This window comes from Cebus imitator, unplaced genomic scaffold (genome assembly GCF_001604975.1).
Source record: "Cebus imitator isolate Cc_AM_T3 unplaced genomic scaffold, Cebus_imitator-1.0 Scaffold287, whole genome shotgun sequence".
NCBI classification, from domain to species: Eukaryota; Metazoa; Chordata; class Mammalia; order Primates; family Cebidae; genus Cebus; species Cebus imitator.
The window spans coordinates 1364725-1380049 of record NW_016107602.1 but is presented as its reverse complement, the minus strand read 5'-3'; the positions used below and the strand labels follow the sequence as shown (position 1 = coordinate 1380049).

General features: G+C 38.1%; 1 protein-coding gene across 5 annotated transcripts in view; it reads right to left on the bottom strand.

Annotated features, from left to right (window-relative positions):
- The window catches only part of MECOM (MDS1 and EVI1 complex locus), a 575095-nt gene that overhangs the window by 412572 nt on the left and 147198 nt on the right, over positions 1-15325 (bottom strand). The gene's annotated exons all lie outside the window — the stretch shown is intronic.

The following is a 15325-nucleotide window of genomic DNA, read 5'->3' as shown; positions in this document are numbered from 1 at the left end:
GGAAGACATTTTACATTCAAGATATAATGATGTTCTACTTAATATTTTTATCTTCAGCAATTAAAAACAAACAAACAAGAAAATCAGGAAAACCTCTTATTGGAGGCCATGTTTTTAACCCAGCTCTGAAAGACTCATTTGAATATTGTGAATAAAAAATGTTTACATGCCATTTCTACAAATTCCTATTATTACATCTAGCTCAACAAGCAAGTCTACAATTAACAACATAAAACATTCTTTCCTATGCCATTGACAAGATTTTTAATGACAGAACTAGTCATTTACCAACTTCCTTTGCTTAAAATCTAATAAAGAATTCATTCTCTTTTGGCTCTCATTCATGTTAGCTAGAGTTTTTCTCATCCTCAAGCAGAGAATGAATTCAAGATTTTAATTAGAAACGCTGGCTTCCAAAACTATACTCAAGCTTTTATTTTTTTTAACTTATAATTATGTTTAAGGATAAAACACTGTCCAGAAGTAGCTACACAATATGATTACTGGGTCAGCCACTTACTGGTTCAAGGTCTGTATCAAATGATCATACGGGCCAAAATCCACAAAGAATAACTGATAACAACAATGCTACGCATTGCATTAGACTTTATTTAGCATCACCACATGTGTCTCATAATGTAATACTCATCAATTACATTGTGGGAAAAGCAACATTATTTATGATCCTCATTGTAGTTACTGTTTTCTTGCAGGCCAGGATCTACTTCCTTTTCCTACAGTGCTCTGATTTCCTTTTGAATATTCACCTGTTATTCACAGAGGATACACAAGACACTGAACTCAAAAGCCCATCTCTCTTACAACCTGGCAGCGTAGCCAAGTTAGACCACTCTTTGGAGTCCTTTCTGTGAACTTGATACTTGCACAGAGAAATAAAGACACTAAATATATTTAGAGGTTTTCATTTCAGTGGCAGAATCCAGATTAGATTCTTCCTGCTACAAGACCTATCCTCATCTCCAACCCCTTGGAGATGCCTTAACTACTGTTCCATTTCCACGTCTGGTTTTCCAGCCTTCCTTCAATTTTGTGTGCTCTCAAACCTATTCTAATAAATCTTCTTTTGCCTAAGTTAGCCAGAGCTAGTGTCTGTTGCTGCAACCAGAGACCTCTGAAACACCATTTTTACACATAAAATGCAGAAATGTTAAGTAATTTCCCAGGGTTGCTCAATGAGCCAGAAAGTGGTAAACTCATACTTCTAATTCACTGTTCTTTACACTCTGCCACAGATAAAGATGACAAAACAACACTTTTTAAATACAAAGCTTGGTTTTCCAACGGTGAAAATGGCTTTAAAATTCAACATCATTATAGAAGTAATTTGTCCTCAGGAAAAAGTGAAGAATAAGTTAATTTTGGATAGTTATAAGTATGTTCATAGAACTTTTAGAAAAATGCCATCCATTTCCATCAGCAATACTTTCAGATTTTTATAAAGATATAAACATATTAAACCATATACTTCATATATTAGGTTATCAATGCCTACTGTTGACTAACTCTCCAAAATACTTATTTCCTGAAATCAAATGTCATATAAAAGAAAGCAAAAAGCCACTGTAAATTAAATGAATTGAAAACGCTAACAACAATAATGGCAGCCATTATTTAAGTACTTACCACATGCCAGGCAATTCACTGGCATGCATTATACTATATCAAATTCTCACAACAGTTTTGCAGAGTCAGTGCCAATATCCCATTTTAGAGAGAGTGAACTGGGACTTACAGATGTCAAGTAACCTGATCAAGTTCACATAACCAAAAAAAATGATTAAAACTATTATCTAAAGCTCTTATTTTTTGTGACATACCATATATCATCTCAGAAACACTAAAGAGAGATGTCAGTATAGAGCTTTATCCCTCCAATTCCCAAAGGCTTAGACAAAGAAAACGTTGGTGATATAGTAGGACTCTGTGACAACTAGAACTGCATAAATCATAATTAATAGAAAAACTCAATTTATCTCTAGAATTTGGAAAATCACAGGACATATATGTTAAATAAAGACTGAATAATACAGTGATTGAAAAGACATTTACCCCCACTTAATACAATAATTTGAGCAGAAAAGCCTTGCATTTTGAAAAAGTTTAGAAATCCTTTTTTTAGTTTCACAAAGAAAAAGGACCTTCATTTTATCCCCTAGACTTTTTGTCTTCCACCTGATATATTACACTTCAAGAAATTTAACTTAAATCAATCAAAATTTGCTTCTTAATGGATGTACATCTCAAAGTCAACATCCCACTCTTTACAAACACTATACAACCCAATAATGAAAGCAAAAAATCTATGTGCTTATTACTTTAAAGCCTTCAGCAGCTAAGAAGAAGGAGACATACCAAAGCATATTTTTTCCATCTGGCTCCAGAACTTTAGTTCATGGGCAAAGTATATGGTATTTGTATTGGCAAAATAAGCTGTGATTTCAAAGCATCATCTAGTAGCGCTGTAACATAGACCATGGTGCTAAATGAGGCATGCTAGTGAATATCGTTCTTGTAATAGTATCAATTGTTTCAATATGTAAAATTGTTTAAAGCTATATGTTGAATCTCTACTCATGTCTGGCCATCCAAAAACCAAATCCCACAAGTTACTAACAGACTCGAACTAAAAACTATCTCTGAAAATAGATCAAAAGGCACATCTTGTTCAAGATGCCTCAGGGAAAAGGTGACTGCTGCTCTCAAAAAAAGAAAGAAAAGTGTGTGTGTGTGTGTGTGTGTGTGTGTGTGTGTGTGTGTGTGTGTGTGTGTGTGTGTGTGTTTAAATTGAATGGCTGCACAAACTAATGGAGAAGTTGCCCAGACTTGCCATTTGGTGGGGGTGCAAATGTGGGAGGTGGTTCAAATTTACTAGGCTATATGACTTCAGCTGGATCTCTGTCTTGATGGTGATGCTAAAATCCAGCAACCAAGACTTGTACCAGTAAAGTGCTCAATGAAGATGTTTTCTGACAGAATTCAGTCATATGTGAGTGTATCTATTTTTCCTACTCAATTATTTAATTTCTATAAGCCTCATTTTATAAAGCCTTTTCAATATCTTGAAAGTTTAGGTAATGGTTATTGTGTGCACCTAACTATAATTCTATTCCACTTTATTTTCATGTAACATTATTGAAAAGAGCTCATAAACCAAATTCCACACTCAAAAACTCAAATTTCTTTCAAGCTGCATAATTTGTTTCCATACCCAACAAAATTTTCCCTCCCACCAAACAGGCTGGCTGCCTAAATGAGCCTTGTGGGATCCTATTAAAGGATAGCAATGGCAAGTGAATGACAAGACAGAAGCTTATGGACTCTGCCTCTTCAGGTGGGATGTGTTTTTTGCCTATCCAGAAATCAGAGGTTTCATGTCACAAATTTATATTGTTTAAAGAAATCCCCCCAAAATGATTCATGGCCCAAAAAATTGCTATAGCTATCACACTCTCAAGTATATAAGTAAGATATATGCTATGCTTAGCGTAAGCACAGCTGGCTGATTGCATCTGCATTTTTGTACCTATAGCTAATTACTAGCCCGAAAAGGGGGCTATTGCCTGCCACCACTAAAATGTAGGGGTATAGAGAGCAATTGACACTTTACTTTTCCCTAATATGGTAGAGTTCCATCTATGTTGTTGCATGAATAGCAGAGATTGGAGACAGAAAACAAACATGTCCAAAACAAAAATGTCCAACTTCCTCTATTTATAATCGCAGTGTTTATATCAGATCTGGTAACAAATGCAAAGCCTACTCCTCATATACTATTATCAATTAAGTTTCCATTGCATGCAAAATATATTATACCCTGTAATTCTCAAAGTAGTTACAAGTTTAAATAAAGTCAAAATCCTTTCTTAATCCTAGAGCAGGTTTTTTTTTTTCAACATATGGTATTTTATGACCTTACCAAAGGCATGTGAAAGCATCATATAGTCTAATTCCAGTTTTCCCTGGGTTTATTTCAGCTTTATTGGTGTATAATTGGCAAATATAAACTATATATATTTAAGGTATATAACTTGATGTCCTGATATATATATATATATACAATGTGAAATGATTACCACAATCAAGCTAGTTAACATATACAATTACCTAACATAGCAATCTTGTGTGTGTGTATGTGCATTATGTGTGCTTCCACACACACAGTGAGAACAGAACACTTAAGATCTACATTCTTAACAAAATTTCAAGTATGCAACACAATATTGTTAACTACGGTCACCAGGCTGTCCACTGGATCCCCAGAACTTAGCCACCTTGCACAATTGAAACTTTCCATTTTCCATGTTTTAAAACTTGGTCACCTTTTGCTAGAGGATAAGAAGGAGGAAAAGCACATGGCACAATCTGGAGGCCTCCACATGTAAGCCTATCCTTCCTCCTCATCAAAACTCTGAAAATAAAGACTCTTTTTCTGTCTTTATCATAAAGGTGGAACTGCAGGTCTTGAAAGGCTCTTGCTGCCTTCTTTAAGGCGTTCTTGCCTCACATCAGTCAGAGGAGAGAGTGCCCCCACAGGCCATCATTAACCTGCCAATTCTGCCTCCAAACAAGGAGGACAAGAGCTCACTAATTTGAAGATCAAAAAGCCACTTGTCCATTATATAATTGGAATGAAAGGCAAAATGTTGCCGTTCTGAAGAGCACAGTAATTACTAGCTGTTAATTGCTCTCTCGTGGTGGCTCACTTTTAATTAAAAAGAACAGCTCGTTGCAGGCCGATAAGCAATGGTGGAGACCACTGGTTTAATCAACAAAGCAGAAAAATTTGTTTCTGCTGCAGCCAACAACAGCTTGAAAAATCTTCAGATGTCCAATTGAGATTAAAAACTGTCTATTTAGTGCAGTCAGATTTTATTTTAACCAAGGAAATGACTATTTGAAGTCTTCCAATGTGAGTGTCCCCGCCACATCCCCGCTGGTGCCGTGGGGACTAATCACAGGCTGGGGTTGTGATCACTCAAGTAAAGAAATTTAGCGACTTTCCTCTTGACTTCATCATTCTTGGGTAATTGGCCTGTCTGAGGTGAGTACTCTTTTTTTCTTTTTCTTTTTTTTTTTTTTTTAAAAAGCGCTTTAAAGTATGGAAGGCCCACAGACTGTGCATTTAATTACTGTTCATATTTCATGCAGTCAAACTGAATTTCATTTTAAAAGAAAATGATTTACCTATCTTTAAAAAGCCTTATATGCTCTGCTTTGTTGTTGTTGTTTTTTTTTTCTCCCAGGGGTTATATATTTACATGCCAATATTTAGAGCACCAAAATTAATTTTGCAAGATGCTTCTCTGTCTTTTCCTCTTTCATCTAACAGCCACAGAATGCAGCTATCCTTACCCTGCGGTGAGGAGGTAGTCCCTGGAAGGGTAATACCACATTTAGTTAAGAAGGCTCCCTAGGTTAAGTAGGGTTACTTGGTCCCAGTTTGGCTCATCCCTCTGACTTTGAACAGTGTGTGTATCTGCCTCTCATGCCTCTTTTCTTCTCCCTCTTTTTCTAAGTCATGATGGTTAGAAAGTCATTTGTTTTTAAAATTCACATGTACTTCTGCTTAACTTAATCTCAGGCTATATTTCAGTCTCATCCTTCATCAAGGAGGAAACTTCTCTCTTCACTAATCATAAGAAACACATATCCCTGAGTTGTCTGGATAATATTAAAAATGTGTCTCAATCACAATGCCAGTGATATAGACTGTTGGTCAAATATCTACCCTACACATTGGGTGTTAGCACCCATCTTCCTGTACAAAATGGTTTATCACTTTGGCTTCAATGGTGTCTCTGAAAAGATTTGTCCCCTTGCCAGCCACTAAAGCAAACTTCTCTTTCCCCTCAGACAAGTCTTCAAGATACAGCCTACAAACACGTGTAGGTAAATGGGTAATTTAATTTGGGTAATGAAAAATTAACCAATTGTTAGCTTAACTTGCTAGTCCTTTGAAAACACTGTTGACATCAGGCTGATAGAGGCTGGTACCTCCTTCATCCCTTCATTCCTCCATGCCAATGTACTTAAAGGCATACAGCCCTTCCTCTGACTAGGGAATTTATCAATTGAGTCTTGAACTCACTTTTCTGAATTTAGGTGTCTACTTTCAGAAAGAAGAGGAAGGGAAGAAAAAGAGGGGTTTTATAGGGTTTTCTTTTTCTCCTGGTTTCATTTATATTCAAGAATAAAAGATCTACCATTGTGAAAAGAATGAAGACCAATTTTGGTTTAAATCCCAACTTGCCATTTCTTAATAAGTAACCATGAGATAATTGTTTAGCCTCTTAAATCTCAGTTCAATCCATGGAGAAAATAACTTTTTTAAGAGACTATTGCAAAAACTAAATGAAGTAACATTTTGAATATAGTATGTGCTCAGTAGATCATAATTGTTCCTAAGGAATGTTTGGGGCTGGTGATAAATGGATGCTAATTCAAAAAGGGTCTCTCCACATTTAGCCCTCTGTATACTCTCAAACATGGCAGGAGAACCTGGAGAAGAAAATCCCAGAATTATTTTGTTGACTATTCTCTATTTTCTCCCATCCCTACACTTCATCACTGAGCATATGCCATTGATTGCTTTAACCACTATAAAATCTAGCATGGGAACAGGGTGGGGCACAGTGAACTGGCGAATGACTCAAAAAGGAATTTAGGAAATTTTCTTCTATAGAAAGGTGGGAGTGCAAAAAAAGACAAAGAATTATTTTCTGAAGTTTAAGCTCCTGAAAATTTGCCTCAGGATGTTAATATCTAATACAAAAGAAGAGTACACACACACACACTCTCTCACACACACATACACAAACACATTTTTTGTGAGACTCTTCTTACCCAGTCTGTCAATCCTGTAAATAAGTTTGGTGACAGTGAAGTAAGTTTGGTAATGATAGGAAACTATTCTCATAGGAGCAGCACCATCTCCTGATGCAAGAAGGCTATGCAACTAGAAAAAATAATAAAATTCTTTTTTCCTAAAATAGATGCTTTCCTAAAGAACACATCCAAAGCTGTTGCCTCTTTGATGTAACATTCCTTTCTGATCGTTCTACTGGAAACTACTACATGGTTTCTTTTATTTCTTACTGACAATCAAGAGATTTTTAAAACAATTACTTAACCCAATGGAAAAATTCAATGCCTTATGAAAGATACTAATCTTATTCTTAGTTACAAAATAAATGTGATGCTATAGTCATCCTCCCTATATACAATGAAATATCAAGTTCTGGAGATTAACGAGACCGAAAGAGTCTTATGTAAATATAGGCCTTTAAAAGTTGCTAAATAAATACAAACAAATTCAAGGAACAGTTATCAAACTCTGCCAAAGAGATCTACTATTGATGTGCCTCAGGGCTTCATCTTCCCCAAAAGCTCAGAAGAAAAGGTTCGCTATGTAAGACTAGAACTTGGTGTTAAAAAGTGAATGGCCCATTTGTCAGGAGCAGGCTCCACCGGCAGCTCCTGGTGTGACCCTGGATAAATCCTGTCACTTCCCTGATGTGATGATTGATGTTCAGAAGCCCTAAAGTCTCCTCTAGCTTGAAAAATCTATTTTTCTATTACTACTTTAAACATGTTTTTGACTGTGATACAACATACATAAGATACATTTACCATTTTAACCATTTTTAAGTGTACAGTTCAATGACATTAAGTACCTTCACACTGTTGTACAACCATCACCATTACTCATCTCCAGGACTTTTTAATGATCCCAGACTGAAACTCTGTACCCAATAACTCTCCATTGCCTCCTGCCTCCTCCCCCATTTCCTCCTGCCCCTGGTAACCACTGTTCTACTTTCTGTCTCTATGAATTCGCCTATTCTAGGCATCTCATGCAAGCGGAGATTTGTCCTTTTGTCTCTGGCTTGTATCAGTTAGCATAAGGTTCACCCATCTTGTATCATGAGTCAGAATTTCCTTCCTCGTTAAGGCTGAATGATATTCCTTTTGAATGTTTACACCACATTTCGTTTACCTGCTCGTCTGCTGATGGGCATTTAGGTTGTTTCCACCTTTCAGCCATGGTGAATTGTGCTGCTATGAACACTGGTGGACAGTATCTGTTTGAGTCTCTGCTTTCTTTGCCTGCTTTGCGATTTGGGAAGAGTCCAAGCCGACTCAAAGGCTATTGATAACAGCCGGGAGGCATCTATTGACAACAGCCGGGCAGCATCAGCAGTCTGATGCTGCCCGGCTGTTGTCAATAGCCTTTGAGTCGGCTTGGACTCTTCCTGAATCACATCTCTTGACTCACTTTATACCGCACCAACTACCAGCAGATGCTCAAACAAATGCCTTCTGATAACAGAAAGTAGATTCAGTCTCTTTGGATCAGTTACATGTTAAACCAAAATCCTCTTATAGAGTAGGGGCAATCTCTGACACGTGCAACGTGCCAGTTAAGGCAAAAGCCAAACAATGTGTTTATGCACAGGCCTTTCTGAACACTTACAGTCCTGTTGTCTACTCACGGCATCCAGATCAGGAGGGCTGGGATTGCTGTAATCGATTCTGATCACTGTAAACTCCGGCATTCACTTTGTGATCGGGATGTGAAGGGTAGGGGCAGGGAGGGAGTTTCCCCACCCCCCTTATTTCCTGTTTCTGATTTTCAGGCAGCACCTGTCACCAGCAGTCTTGACTTTCACAGTTTTCTTTTGAGCCTCTTTGCTTTTTTCTCATACTTGTTCTAAGGTTTATCAGAGGAAACACTTGCCCTCCCAAGGATGGCCTCCATGCTGTGACAGATTAATCCAAGTTGACTGAACTTCCTTCAGACAGAGGACACTAATTATTATGAAGGCACTTAGAACACAATGCGAGCTGACATCTCACAGACCATTCCCTGCCAACTCTGCATTGTCTTAATGTCAGACCCTGTCAGTTCCCAGCCTTAATTATATCCTGTTTACAAACATTAGGCCTGACTTCAGATGAAGCATTAACAAAGGTTGACAAAGGTCAGGGTCACATCGCAAGGATGTTATCTGTCTATACTCTTCTACTCTCCTCCCGATAAACCAGAGGTAGAGGGCTGATCCAAGAGATAGCTTTCAGAGCAGAAAAACGCACTGTGGTCACAGGAATATCTAATCTCTGCTGACACATTTTCAACCAATCTGCTAAATGCTGTGGCAGGGAGAGGGGGGCAAATTTAGAGGGCCAACTTGGTGCTACTTATTATCTTAAATCCCCTGGGGGGAGACATGGCAAAGGTGTCGGGAAAAACTTCTTTCAACAGGAAGAACTATCATCACGCTTTGCCACTGAATCAAGAAGCTAATTCAAAGTATTAAAACAACAACAACCCAACCCCTGTTAAAATAGGGACCTGTTTTAAAGATGACAAACAAATTTGAACTAGTATACTTAGCCTTATTTTTTCACTTATTATTTTTTAAATGTTTTAATATTAGGGTCAATGAGCAGCTGAGCAGATTTTTCTTAAGCAAAGCACTCTTTAGATTCATTTTATGTGTTGAATCTGTAGGTATCACATCAAACTTGCATTCAAATTAATCAGACTCAGGTTTCTTTGAATTTCAATAAGTTAAAATGGTAATTACTATCATATATATAACCCATTCTTTTTTTTTAAGATTATGATCTTCATGATCATCTGCCCGCATTTTACAAATGGGAAGACAGTGGCTCAATAAGGTTGAAGTATTTAACCTAACTGAATCTTACAGAACACTGGTGGCAAGTTCGGACTAAAACCAAAATTCTCTCCGCCCAATCTGGGATTCTTCACATATCTGGGATATTAAACCTTTTGAAAAAAGTATTTATAGGCCAGATGAGGTGGCTCACGCCTTTAATCCCAGCACTTTGGGAGGACGAGGCAGGCGGATCACTTGAGGCCAGGAGTTCAAGACCGGCCTGGCCAACATGGCAAAACTCCGTCTCTACTAAAAATACAAAAATTAGCTGGGTGTGATGGTGGTGCTTGTAGTAGTCCCAGCTACTCAATTTGAGAGGCTGAAGCACTAGAATTGCTTGAACCTGGGAGGCAGAGGTTGCAGTGAGCCAAGATTGTGCCACTGCACTCCAGGCTGGGCTACAGAATGAGACTCTGTCCCAAAAAACACACAAAAATTTAAAAAAAAAAAAAAAAAGGATTCTTACAGAAATTGACATCTATTTACTAGACATCTGTTTAGCAACTTTTATAATTTCCTCCATCAGCCTTCTCTCCCAATTAAATAACTTAGATTCTTTTCATCTTATAAGTTCCTATCTGCTAACATGTAAATTGCTTTAAACGTTCTTTTCTGGACGCACTCCTCTAAGTCTTCAAATTCCCATAGTGCACACAAAAGCACTCAGTAGACAATGTATTTAACTGCTTGGGCCTCATTTGTTTCTTCCATGGTACGGAGACTGTGCTAAGTCCAGGTCATTTTCTTGTCTGGGTCCAGTTAGCTGCAATCTGTTCAACAGGCCGGCTCCCTAAATGCACAGCTTGTACAACCAAGTTCCAGATGAATTAACACTTTTTGAAATTGATCTCCTTCAGTCGCGAGCTCCTCCCTCATCTCCCAACCACCCTGCCATATCCTGTGACCAAGGCCAAGACTCACTTTCAGGCCTCCTACTTACACTCCCAAGAAAGTTCCTCTATTCCTAGATTTTTTATTTCTTGCCAACAGTGGACAACTCTGAATTGTTCAGACTTAGCCTTATCTCCTCACATCTCTTTCTTCCTCATATCTGTGAGAAGCATCTATAGCACAATGTCAACTCAAATGCACTAAGCCTCAGAACAAATCTCCAGGGTCTTCCTCCCTGTCCTCCCATCTTGGGCAGAAGAAACACCATTCTCCTCATGCCCAACATTTACTTCAAAGAATCCTTTCTCAGCCCTATCTACTTCCCCATAGTGACCAACTACATCTTCTTAACTCTTTTGTCCAAAGTGCCTGCCACAGTACCTGGAACACAGTAGGCACTTATGATATCTGATGCATAAACCCATGAATGATAAATGAAAGAATCAATGAAGGAATAAACTTGGTGAAATCACTAGGTCTTGTCTATCTTTCTCCACAGCTCCCAGCTCCTCCTTTCCACTTCTTCCTGCAGGGCCATCCCCATGCTCAAGACTTTCATCACCAGGAGTCTGACTTACTACAAACCAGGGTTGCTATATCAACTTTAGTTTCTCCACCTAATCCCTCCTAATCATGGCTGGGCACAGACAGATGCCCTATCCAAAAATGAGTACTTCAATCTTACCCTAAAAACAGATCCTTTGTGACAATTCTATCAACTATTCTAATTTGTTATATAAAAATATCAAGTAGCTCTAGGCCCAGGTCCAACTCCTGCCAAGTGTGACTTATTTTGTTCCCCCAGGATGACAATGAAATGCTGTTAACTACCCTTTGATGACGATCCTCTGAACAGGTGTGCACCCCATAACAGTCTGTGGTCTAGACCAGATTTCCCCACTTATGGGAGATTATGTCATTTGGGACAGAGTCCAAGGCTTGGTTTAAATAGAGATGTATTACTGCCTTGCTGCTCATGCATCAACCACATGCACAGAGTGAAGTCAGATGAATCTGCCCATCAAGTATGATATGGAGCTCTCTGATGACAAACTGGACTTATGGTAATAAAATTGAGGTTAGAGTAAAATTGAACTAAAATCCCTAGGTGTTACAGTCCTTTAACTTGCTTCACTCACTGTGATGAGCTGCCTAAAGTTGTGCTTTGAGATGTTTCCACTGCAGAGCTGTAAGTTGTGTCCTTTTTGTGTCTGCCAGCTGGTGGCTGGAATGCTCAGTCGGAATTTCTTCAATTAGCAGAGGAAATAAATGCAGTGAGTAGAGGTAGACGGGGAGGGAGAAAGGCAGAAAGAAAAATGAAAACAATGAATTCTTTCCTGTAAAGCCTTGAGGAGGTGTGATAAAGCTGGCCTCTTTGCATGCATTACATATATATTTTAGTACTAAGTACAATTTAAAGATGGACAATAATCATCAGTTATCTGGGTCACACTGACACATTAATGGTTCTATTTGCAAGTCTTAGGACAAGATCAATAAATGAGAGCTTTAAAAACATCAGGCACACCTGCAACCTCTTCCCACCACTGAAAAATAACTGCCTGCTCTTTTTTTCAGGAGGCCGTTTTGCTTTCTCTGCATTTGTAATGCCAGTCAAAGGCACAACTTACTCTCCCATCAGAATTGGGTTATAGCCAATGGCCAACGCCTCCGGAAATACAGACCTAATATTTCACAATTGTTCTACAAGGGTGTGCACATACTTTACTACCCCAAACCAAAAAGAAACCTAATTTTAGGGGGAAAGGAGTTGAGACAATCATAAGAAAACCATGTCAGTAATCTAGCACATATCTTTACATTTCTAAGTGTGAAAAAGTCCAGTCCTTAAGTGAACTCCAGAATTCCTAATAAATTCACAATAAGCTGTTTAATTCAAGTGCAAGAGATCTTTTCTAAACAGGAAAGGACATGCTAACACAACCAAAATTTTTACAGTTCTTAAGTACAGAGTCAAAAAAAAAAAAAGATATCGTTTTACAAAATAACTTGTTTTGCCACACTCATTCTGCCTTATTTATTCAGTGGTGGCTGGTTGGGGGGCAGAGGAAGGCGGTGACTAAAAGGTTTTTGGTCTTCTAGGAGCTGGAAGCATGTGAAAGAAGAGGCTTTGAGGATGTATAATTAAGCAGAAATCCTCAGTACTCACTAAAAAGGAATCAAGATGGATGGAGGAGCAATTGTGCCCACATTAACCACGGAAGCCTTGAGTGCCAAAACCTTTCCTTTCATTCAGGCATCTGGTTCTAAAATAAGATAATTTTTAATTTTAAACAATGCTAGATTTGATTGTAAAAATGTCTCATGCACAGGATAGGACAGGTACTGTCCTCATTCTCCTTTCCTCAGCACCTTAAATACCAGGACACAGCAGATGCCCAATGAATGTTCATGGAATGAGTAAATAACCCCTGAATGGGTTCCGGGGTGCAAACATTGTCTTGGGGTCTCCTATGTGTCACACTTTAAAGCAATCCCTTTATAATATCTGAAAGCCAGTATATTTTTAAATCAACTTACCAACAACATACAATTCAACTCAGAAAATAAATAGAAATAAGCAATATAATTTTTTGCCTTACTGGTCAACAATCAAAAGCTTTTTAAAATCCCAGTAGACACAGTACTGGTTAATTGTGCATTAAAAGAAGAAGCAGCAACAGAACAAGACTGTCCACAGCAGTTCCACCCACATCCAACAACTGAGAGAGCAGCTGCCTTCTGAGAATGACCGGAGGGAGCTCCAAGCAGAGCTCCTGCCCAACAGATCCAGCCTCACCTTTCATTTCACCACAGCACAGCAGCAGCTCTCCTGTGGTCCTTTTGCTTGCAGGTGGAGAGTGCATGAGGGAAAAAAAATAGGGATCAAGTAGGAAATTGTGCCATAGGCCAGACCCTAAAGAACAATACTATTTTATACTCCTATGACAATCCCAACTCACTCACCCCATTGTGTCTGCCCACATTTCTGAGCAACTGGGAGCTAGCCAACTATTTGGCTATTGCAGTCATCATTTATTGATACAATGTAAATATTCAGTACAGACATATAAGGTAAATATTATTATCACCATTTTACAGGGGAGATAATAAGGCTAATCTATTTAGCAGGTAATGGAGTTAGGATCTGAACCTTGGTTTGTCTGACTTTAAAACATGAGATTTTTTTTTTAACCATACCACACTACCTCCTGGGCTCTATCCAAGCTCAGACTCCAGACAAGAATGTGAATTACACAGGAGGCATTGTTATCTGTATTCAAACTAGGTATCATTTTCAGATGAAGTCCTTTGTATATAAGGGCCTAACAATTTATACTCAAAAGGTTAAATTTGAAGACGCCTAAATATCACAAAGTGACAAACCCTTTAGAAGTCTCTCATTCCCCCACATACTACAGAGGGAAGCATCTTTGCAAACATATCTTGCAAGATTTATTTGTACCTATAAAAATAAATTTTACATTTATTAACATTCAACATCTATTAACAATGCATAGTACTTTTCCACTGAAGGAGTTCAAAGCATTTTTCAAATACCATTTTTTTAATCTGCCTGACTGACGGGAAAATGCTGAAACATTATGGACAAGCTCTAGGAAGCATCTCTTAGATAATCTAACTTCCTTCTTCCCAAAATAATTTAGGCATCTCAAGATAAAATTCACATAAACACTAAAACTAGTCAAATGGAAGTCCAAAATTCAATGGAATTATTTAAGGAAAAAAACTCAGGCTGGGTGTGGTGGCACTTTCGGAGGCTAAGGTGGGCAGACCATAACTAAAAGATCTTGGAAAAAAAATGGGAGAAATCGAGTCTGCCATTCATAGTGTAAACAATGAGATATGATCTACATAGAAGGAAAATAGAGTTATATCTGAAACAAATTGCTTTCTTATTTAAAGATACTCTTAATTTTTGTTATAAATTTTTAGCAATAAAAGAACATTCCTGTTTTTAAGGTACTATCTATAGACCATTTACTGTGTGACTAAAGCCCTTGGCTGAGCATGCATTCTCTTGACTCAGAGACTCAGGGCTGTCAAACAACTTATCCTCAGTGTCATTACCACATGTGACAGACCCAAGATTCTAGCTTGGGTTTTTCCAATTCCAGAACCCAGCTCTTAATTCCCTGCTATAGATTCTCTTCTGCAATTTGTTTGCAAGATTTGAAATAGTTTTATCTGTGTTTCCAAAGTCAAATAGATAAGAACATCTTCCCGGGGAATATCATCTTCCTTCGGTCCATTTTTTAAGGGCAGACCCACAGAGGAAAATGGATGCTAGTTGCTTTTGATCAGTTGAAGCATTGAAATCATAACCTAAATTAAAAAAAAAACTAAGCAACTACAATAAATATTGCAACATGCAGGCAAATGAAAAAGTTCCATGTGGATGGTAGGAAATCATATACTTTGCGGCATTAGCAACAGGAACTTTCCCTTCAGGTCACCAATCAACTCAGTCAGTTGAAAGTAAACCGTTGTCATCATGCATAATATAGATGAAATCCATTAGTAATCAGAAAAACACCTAAAATTCCATGGATCACACTACAAAAAACAAAACAAAAAAAAATTATCATCATCATTGCCTCGACAGGAAGCTCCAGGGAGACCAGGAACTGAATGATAAAGGGCCCACCATCACCTCTTAAATCTTGGTGACTACTTCCAGATGAGCTATTTGGCATAGGGAGGGAATG